Below are 9,565 nucleotides of genomic sequence, written 5' to 3' on the forward strand. Positions count from 1 at the left end.
GTACCCTAGAACTTAAAGTATAATTTAAAAATAATAATAAAAAAATCTATGTTTTCATTGCTTCATTTTCACTTCTGTGTGTATTTTGTCCAATTCTTTGTTCAAAATGCCAAGAACCTAAACAACTCATAGTCAAGACCCTCTGCCGTTAACACGGTCTCTAAAACAGCATTTTCTCTCTGCAGATCCCATGGAATTATCTGAATTATTCTTCCTTTTTCCGTAAAAGAATGGCTTCTCCTACCTAGGATTTTTCCTGACCCTCCTCTCTAGATACTGATTTGAGAGGTGTTTCTCAGTCTTTTCACATGCTAAATTCCATTAAAGTTGGCTTCCTAGGAAATCATCAGTAGGGAGACCAAGAAGTCCCACAACAGACTACCTGCAATCTGGAGAACCAGGGAAGTTAGTAGCATGGCTGAGACCAAGTCCAAAAGCCTTAGAACCAGGGAGGTTGAATGTATCACCTGCAGTCTAAAGGCCTGAAATCCTGCGGGGTCCAGGGAGGTAGAGAAGTGGAGGCACTGGGAAAATTCTCACTAAGTCTCACAGTCCAAAGGCCAGATAACCTGGACTTGTGATTTCCAAAGGTAGGAGAAGAGTGTCCTAGCTCCAGGAGAGGGAGCAAGTACAAACTCACCTTTCCTGATTTTGTTCCATTTGGGCCTTCAGGTGACTGGATGGAGCACGTTCACATTTGAGGCCTGATCTTCTCCACTCAGTCCACTGATTCGCATGCTAATTCCATCTAGAAACAACCTGACACACCAGAAAAATGCTTTAGCAGCAAGCTATATAGGTGTCCCCTAATTCAATCAAGCTGATGCCTAAAGTTAGCCATCACCCTACGTGAAAGATAATTAAAACTCCATCTCATTGTAATGCCGAAATAAATTGGAGTTACCAAACTTTTATAATTTAAGCTTTTATAATAAAGGGTATACATACAGGTTATTTGGGTTGTAAGGTACATGAATGTGCTTTGGTCAAGGAATAGGCTGAGGCGGACATTCAGGCCTGCATGACCCAGCGAGTGTGGCACGCAGGCACACACCTGCACTTGTTATATAACCTGTTTAAGTCCATACGTGGCTCTGAACCACTATTGTCTGACTGTCAAAAGTATAATTGTCCTGCTAATGCTGTACAGGGGCTCTTGGGGCTTGGCTGAGGTCAACATCGCTTGACATGGGTGTGCTGCTGCCCAGAGAGAGCGAGCCAAAGCTGTCCATCTTCCAGATGGACAGTAGTGAGCCAGGACACAGCTTGTGCCCAAAGAGAAAAAAAGTGTAAGCTGCTGACGCTAAAGGCAAGGGAGAGCCGGCTGCTAAGGGGAGCTTCCAGACTAAGCAGCTGAGACAGGGTGGACAGTATAAAAAAGCTAGTGCGAGTAAGCTGTGTAAAAAAGCTGCTGCCAAATAAAACCGTATTCACCTGCCTATGGCCTGAGTGTTCTTTCTGCTCATCTACCCACTCCCTCCAGAGCGCAGCATAGACTAGAACCTGACTCTGGGCTTGACATTTGGTGTAGTCATGGACCTAACATGGCTGTATTGCATGATGCTGAGGCTTGAGGTCCTAACAACCCATTACCCAGGCAATGAGCATAGTGTCCAACAGGGGGTTCTTCAACCCACAGTCCCCTTCCTCCCATCTAATCCCATGTCTGTTGCCATCTTTCAGTTCTCATGGATTCGATGTTTAGCTCCCACTTGGAAGTGAGAACATGTAGTTTCAGTTATCAAATATTTTAATCATTAAAGCCAAAAGTACTAAAGTAAGCAGAAATTTTAATATACAAATTGAGAAAGGCTTTTTAATTATGAGAGAATTCAGAAAGCACACATTTTCAAGTGGTGATATTTTCAGGTCTTTAAAAAACACCTGTCTACAATAAACAGTAAAAACGAAGGAAAACAAGCTAAGGGAAATATTTGCAACCCAAATAAGTGAGTTGGTAGTATATAAGCAACACTGATAAATCAAAAAGCATATGACCAGACATTTCATAGAATAGTAAATGCGAATGGCTTTTCATCATATCAAATACTTAAGGGAAATTATCAACACAGTAAGTGCAGAACTCAGGTGATCTACTTGGTTGCCTTTTTATTCAACTGTGCCAGACACATTGCAAAGGGCTTGACTTCTTAGGGCTGGGAAGATATCAGGCATGTCAGACCAAGAGGGACTGACACCTGCTGAGGGTGGGGGAATTTAGAACAGCCATAGAAAAGAAAAATTCCAGTTGCAGCCACAGGTAAACTACAGCCAAGGAGGCTGTGGTTGATCTTTTTAAGTCCTCCTCACAGTAAGCCATCCATGACAGCCATGGAAGAGCTGCTCCCTAAGCTGGTTTGATACCTAGATGTGGCTGTTCGTGGGTTCTCAGGGCTGTATGTCTCCAAGCTCTTCTATGGGGACCCATCGTTGATGGAAGACATGAGATGCCTTGCTCTGAAGTCCTGAGCTGTGAGATCACACCTCCTGTGGTCTACTCCAGCCAACAACTGAGCCCTGTGGGGATACTGAGGCAGGATGGTCCTGGAGGCAGCCTCCTCTGATGGTCAACTGGAGCTCAGTCCTCCCAAGTGGACTTGATGAAATTTGCTTATACTTCCCTGGTCAGACTTTAAACTGCTGTGTGGTGTCCTTCTACTCCACTCCCTATTTTACCTTATTTTCTCTAATAAAATTCTTGCCCCTTTAATGTGCCTTGGCCTCTCAGAGGACCCAGACAGGTCAAGTGGGAGAGAAGCAGAAACAAAACTGATTCTGCCTTCTCAAGCACTTTGAGTTTATCTTAGAAGACTCACACTCCTCTTCCCATGGGGGAGGCTCCAGTGGGTCAGCTCATTCACACTTTGAGACCAAGAAGCCATTTGCAATGGGGCCAGCTGGCCTTGTGGTATGGAAGCCCATATAGTATGGTTAATCCAGAATTTCTAAAATGAACATTATGTTTCCTTAGGATAGGGCTGTGACTAAGGCAGTATTGAATTCCCGTTTTTCTAGTCAGGCACCTTGGTTTTCTATTGTTCAATGTCATACCTGAAAGAAGTGGATGAAACATCTGTATCACTTAAAAATAGTGAAATGGTAACACTCTTAGCAGTGAATGAGTCCACAGCTATAGGCGTGGTCTCTTGGAATCAAGGCCCACAGTACATGGGCCGGTGGGCCAGTGAGCCTGTGACCCTGTGAAGTCCATCCAGCCAGGTAAGCAGGTGGGAGGAAACCTTGACATACACACACCCACTTCCAAACCTGGGCCTGAGATCTGGACTAGGAGGGTCCCGATTCTATGTTGGCTTGCTTGCTTCACCTGCAGGACCCCTGGAGAGTTTCCCATGGACACAAAAGTAAGTTGGCTAATATATCCAATGCCCATGATTATTATTTCTATTATTTTCCATGACCTTTCCCCCTCAAGGTCTTGAAATCCTGGGGGCTCCAGGGAGGGAGGAAGGGAAGTGGGGCACTGCTAAAATTCTCACCAAATTCTCACTAAGTCTCACGTATACCTTGAAAACATGTGATGTAAAGATCTCAAGGGAAAAAGGTCAGTGTTTTCACTAGGAAAGTCCCATAGGGAGCCAGGGACGCTCCTGGTTGAGCTGACCCACCATGCTCCTCCCTCAACACCTTCTTCCCCAGCTGCCCATTCTACCTGCCTTAGCATACAACACATGATCCCACAGGCAAGATGCTGAGGACCCAACCCAGTATTCTTCCCTGGAAAGCACTTAAAAACATTGTGTGCAGAATTAGGTTTTTCCAGTAAGGAAAATTATCATCAAAATCTTTTCCTTTTGGGTTTCCCCTAAATCTATTCCAAATTGAGAGTAAGCACAAACATAGAACAATTTGTATTGAACACTTTGTGTTGTGTGAAGGTAGGTATGCCTTCAAGTTATAGAAATAGGTTTTTTGTTCCAAATAGACTAACAGGCTCACGTCACCTTAGGGGAGGTTTTCTGGTTCCTGTTATTTTTATCTGCTATATTAATAACATGCATTTGGAAACAAGTCAGTTTTTCTATCCATGTAAGACATTTCTATCTCACATGAGATAAAAAGAAAGCCACATCTGCTCTCCTTGCACCCATGAACCAGCCTCGGTTCCCATCTTCTCTGCTCTGTGTCCTCTGCTCTGGGAGGCCCAGGTGACTTTGCCACAGCTTCTGTTGCTCTGTGGCCTGTAGGTACTGGGAGATACAAAGGACATCAGGACACCCCAAAATCTGGAAAATGGTCTTGCTATTGCTAAGCCAGACTTGATCACCTGTCTAGAACCAAGTAAAGAGCCTTGGAATATAAGTAGCAAAGAGACAGCAGCCATACTTTCAGATGGCCCAGGCTGCTCTGAGGCAGCCACTTTGTCTTGTGACGAGCAGGTACTGTGAGATCTACAAAGACAAAGAATACCCCGGAAGCCAGGGAATCAGACAAGGTGGTCAACTAGATGCAGTCAGTTGGGAACTGTGTCAGTGAGGGACAGGGTCATCGGGAAGACTGGTGCATACCGAGCAGATCTTCAGCAGGCAGGCGTCAAAGGGGATGGCAAGCAGACACAGATGCTAGGCTGAAGCGGAAGGAAGTTGGGAAAACCTGCACAGGACTACCATGCACCAGGACTCATTGCTGGCCCCTTAATGACTCCTGGGAACGGGATGATTTGAACAAGCAAGGAGTGACTTCCTCTTGGCATGGACTTCTGAAATGTGGGCAGGAGGAGAACCCCCACTTTCAACAGATCCTTGAGCTAGCAGGGAGAGCCACCTAGAGAGGTGGTAGGGGCAGAACTCCAGGCTGTGTGGATTCCAAAGGATTTGTTGCAGGAGTATCTGTAGTGGAGCACAGCCAGGGACACCCATTCCCCAAGGCTCACCTTGCCCCCCACCCGCCCCCAGGAGACTTTAGCCCTAGGGGGATTGTCCAACCTAAATGATGCCAGGTGATCCTGCCTATGAGATGAGGGCCAGCCTGATCTCAACATTGTCGCTGGACTCTCCTGGGGCCCCAGCCTGGCCATGCCTGCTTGCACTGCAGCATGACTCCATTCTCATCTGGAAGCTTGACTAGGGAGAGAGAGTCCACTTCCAAGATCCCTCGGGTTTTTGGCAAAATTTCCTCGTGATTAAGCTAAGTCAGAAAGGGAGAGAATCTCTGTACACACTGACCTCTGACTTCACAGGAAGCCCAAGATCTCTTTTAAAGGTCTTCTGATTAAGTCAGTCTCATTCAAAATAATCTTGTTTACCTTAACTGATTTGGGGTCTAATTACATCTGTAAAATACCTTCAACCCCGTCATGTGACATGGCCTAGTTAAGGTCCTAAACATCAGGTGACAGATGATGTCATCACAGAATTCTGCCTACCATGGCAAGAGTTCCCTAACACCGTCTTTAGTTAGCCAGTGACCATAGTGAAAAATCCACATTTGCTGCTTATGGAAGGCCATCTGGAAGAACATCTGAGGTATAAGAAAGTGATAGCTTCCAAAGGTCATGTGAAACAGAGTAAATTGAGGCATAACAGAAACTTAGAAGTGACCCAGGTGGTTGAAGTATTGTACTTCCAAAAGTATCACATCAGCAAAGCCAAAGTGTGCCCATCGGGGCTGTGCAATCTTAATAGCTGAAGAGCACTGAACAATGTTCAGCAAGATCATGTACTCAAATTGGGCTACCTGGAGAAACTGACTCTCAAACTTGATTCAGTAGTTCAAGAACTGTCACATCCAACTGAGAAACCAGCAACACAACTTCAATAATGGCCACCATAAGCAACATCAAGTTAGCTTGAGTGAAGGAGGAAGTAGTCCTCCTATCCACAGCTGCAAATGTTTGTCCCCCGAGCCCTGGAACGTTGCATACCTAGGACTCTGATACATCCTAGTCTTCCAATACTGAGCAACAGAGAAGCTGGTACCTCTGTTTTGGAATTCATCATGGGATTCTGCATCTCATGATGACTACTTCACCTATGTGGGGCTCTCCAAAACTTGCCGAGTCTCCATTTCCTGTAATGTAGATCAATTTGTACAACCCTATACCTTACCTAGGGAAGACAATTCTAGTATCCTAGAACTATTTCTCCCCAAAATGTCCCATCGGAGATGAACTGGCACTATTCTTCAGTGTGAAAACCTCTGAGAAAGGTCTGTAATCCAAGTACCTTTCTTGGGTATATGTAAGCCTAAACAGACTAACACCCAAGGATTGATCCCTTCCTATATTAAAAAACAAACAACAACCTGCCCACATTTGTCTTCATGTTGAGTGCCTGCTCACCCAAATTTCTAAATTATGCACAGCCATCAGGTGATTGAGAACAATAGCAGAAACTAGCCAGTTTTTCTTGGCTCCCAGTTTGCCCTTAAGCTGAGCTTACCTCAATGAAGTATCCCAAATAGATTCAATATAACTTGATTTTTGCTGCTCCTCATTTATCTGTTTCAAAACTTAGAGTACTATTGAGGCTGGGGGATATCAACATGCAACTTAATAGCCTTCCCTACTAGATGTTTATAAATAGCTCTGAAGTTGCATGCTAACATAAATTTTCTATTTTTAGGAAGCTATTGTGATATTGTTGTAAACTTTGACAAAGAGACCATTAGGTTGCATGTTTATATTTGGGGCATATATTAAGAATATATAAAAAATTTTGGAAATCACATAGTTAATAAAAGTACTTCATAGAATATTGAAAATGCAGGTTAAGCAGTTTTACAGAAATAATGAAAAGACAGCAAGAGTAAAACAAAGTCTTAATAAAGGTGGGTTCAAGTTAGATTAACAAAAGTTCCAGGTATTTAGAAAAGGCAGATAAATAATGCAAGAAAGCCTCTAAAAAAAAAAAAATGAAGGGCATGGGTACCCAACACAAATGGAAAAGACTTCAAAAGTCTATTTTGTAAAACTTGAGGATACCAAAAAATAAAACTTCCATTTTTTCCCCAAATGAGAATGGCAGAGAGAGAAGGTGTAGAGAAAAGAAGGGGACTAATATAATCCAAACAGGACTCTTCAAAATTTTGTCCTCCTAAAATAGTAACTACATGAGAATTCGAACTTCTAAAGAAAATTATTGGGCATATTAATAACATACATGATTGTGTGAGAAATGAATTGCTTAGGGCAAGCACAAGGAAAGGCAGAATTTTGGAATGCATTTCTCCATTGAGGAACCTTGAGTTAGACCTGAAGGTCCCATGAGTTCTGGGTATCAAAAGGAGAGGAAGGTCTTAAATGAGTTTTTGGGGAACAGTGTTCTGATAACCTTACGCATTGTCACTGAATAGTCACAGAAAAACAGTTCTCATGACAAAGTGTTTTCATTGGACTCAACCCTGCCTCAGCCTCCCAAAGTGCTGGAATTACAGGCGTAAGCCACTGTGCCTGGCCTGTGAATCAACAATGGTTATCTTCTCTTGGTGACAATTTGCCCTGTTTCCTACAGATTATATTTCAGATCACAGGCCTGTTGAGACTCATCAGAAACTGATACTTAAACATGAAAAATACTGATGTTTTAACCTTAAATGTGCTGCTTCCCACTAGTGCTTCAAATGTAAAACCTAAGAACACAGTCAGAAACACTTGAGAGAAATTCTCATGCCAGATCTGGACAGGCCAATGAAAATGCAGGATCCAAGAAGGGATCAACTCTCAGTCAATTCCAACCCAAAACCTGGAGATCCTAAGAACAAAATATTCACTACACCCTGCTTCTTGAGGATTTGTACATGATAAGCTTGTAGTTTGTAATATAAGTGTGACAAATTAGTTCTTCCAAGTCCACCAACATTTAATTTCCCTTAGGCATGTTGTTCCACCCTAAATTGTTTGTACACATTCTGTACTCAGTCCTGGGCATCATGCTCCACCACCTCATTCTCATGCCCGGCTTGCTGTCCTCCTCCCCTCTGCCTAGGAAAATGGTTTCCTAGGCAGTCCACCTCCTCTAGGCAAGACTGGAGGATGAAACACAGGTGCAATGCATCACAATGTTCTTCAGTTTCCAGCACATAAGCTAAGAAAGGCTGTGATGAGTGAAGCTTTGTTCCCACCAAGCAACTTTGAGATATCAAACGATATCTGCTCCACAAGATTAATTTGTTTTTTCTAACTTGTATTTTTTTCCCTAGATGTTTGCCATCGTTTTCAGGGCAAGATAAGGAAATACAAAAATATGCTTTAAAAAACACCCTCAGTCAGAGCAGTGAGAATATCTTAACTGAAAGACATTGTGACTAAAATTTGAGAATGGCAGGAAGAGAACAAGTCAATATGTATGCAAATCAAATAGCCACTATAAAAACCCAAAGGACAACAAGAGTAGTCACCTTAAGGATGCTATTAAAAAAAAACTCATACTCAAAAAATTTTAAAAAATTAAGATATATAGACACATAATCAATATCCTCATATATAAGATCTGATATTACCCAACTGAAGAATGTGAAGTTATAAAATGAATTTAGCAAAAAGATGGTACTATGTAAAAATACTTGGGATAAATAGAATATGACTGAAGATTGCGAAGACTGCAAAGATTTCGTGGTGACCAAAAACCACAAAAACTAAAAGGAGGAAGAGAACATAGTGAATTTGCATCAATCATTCAAACATCTCCCTCCTTGTGTACCCCCAAAGCATAAGTAGAGAGTTAAGACTTTCAGGCATTTGGATTCAGGGCGCCTTCCATGGCCCTGAATGTGTGGTTCAAATGCTTATGGATGCTTCTCTGCTAAGATAACTAATTTAACTAAGTTACAGATGTCATCAGAGGGGAACAGCAAAGGTAATGAACCAGTTCTTCTCTGTGTTATGTATTGATAAAATAGTTTACTTCTGCTAGTACAAAACTTTATCCTTAATTAGAATGTAGATTTATATAGATTCAATTGAGAATTCAGAACATCAAAATAATTACTCATTAGAGGACTATAAAAACATCAGGTATATACATAGTGCTATACTCTCAATCTAGTTAAACCTGAAGAATACTATACTCTTCATATTTGGAAATACTAAATACAGTCTATTTTGTCTTTCAAGAAAACATTTAATCCAGAAGAACTCCAAGATTTCAGATTTAACAATTTCATGATGGAACCCATCAACTTTTATAGAGGACAGCAAAAGGGAAAATCACTCCATGAGATAAGTTGCTCATGACACCTACCATAACCGTCCCTGTGACTTTTTGGGAGGCCAGAAGCCTACAGATATCGATTCTACATCATGGGAACACATGAAGCAATATGTTTTCCTAAAGATAGAGAAGAGAGACTGGGAAAGAGAGAAAGAAGGGTGAGGATGAAGAGAGGTAGGTTAAAGAGCACATACAATGAGATGGAATAAATTTGTGTTTGCTAGAGTAGAATGACTATAGTTAAGAATATATTGTACTTCAGTCACAGACATCCTAAATACCCTGACTTGACCACTATACATATTTACCCCATGAATTTGTTCAAAACAATGTTTTCTACATAGACAAATCTTTTAGTTTGTTTTTTTTTTTTTTTTTTTTTTTTTTTTTTTTTTTTT

At 41.9% G+C, this 9,565-nt stretch overlaps 1 long non-coding RNA gene across 1 annotated transcript in view; it reads right to left on the reverse strand.

The window, feature by feature from the left end:
* LOC108529576 (uncharacterized) overlaps window positions 1-9,565 on the reverse strand; it is an 85,379-nt gene that overhangs the window by 19,782 nt on the left and 56,032 nt on the right. The window contains exon 2 of the long non-coding RNA XR_001885578.1: window positions 641-759. This is a non-coding gene — a long non-coding RNA (uncharacterized LOC108529576). The remainder of the gene's footprint in view (window positions 1-640; window positions 760-9,565) is intronic.

This window comes from Rhinopithecus bieti, unplaced genomic scaffold (assembly GCF_001698545.2).
Source record: "Rhinopithecus bieti isolate Rb0 unplaced genomic scaffold, ASM169854v2 scaffold_865, whole genome shotgun sequence".
In the NCBI taxonomy this organism is placed as follows: Eukaryota; Metazoa; Chordata; class Mammalia; order Primates; family Cercopithecidae; genus Rhinopithecus; species Rhinopithecus bieti.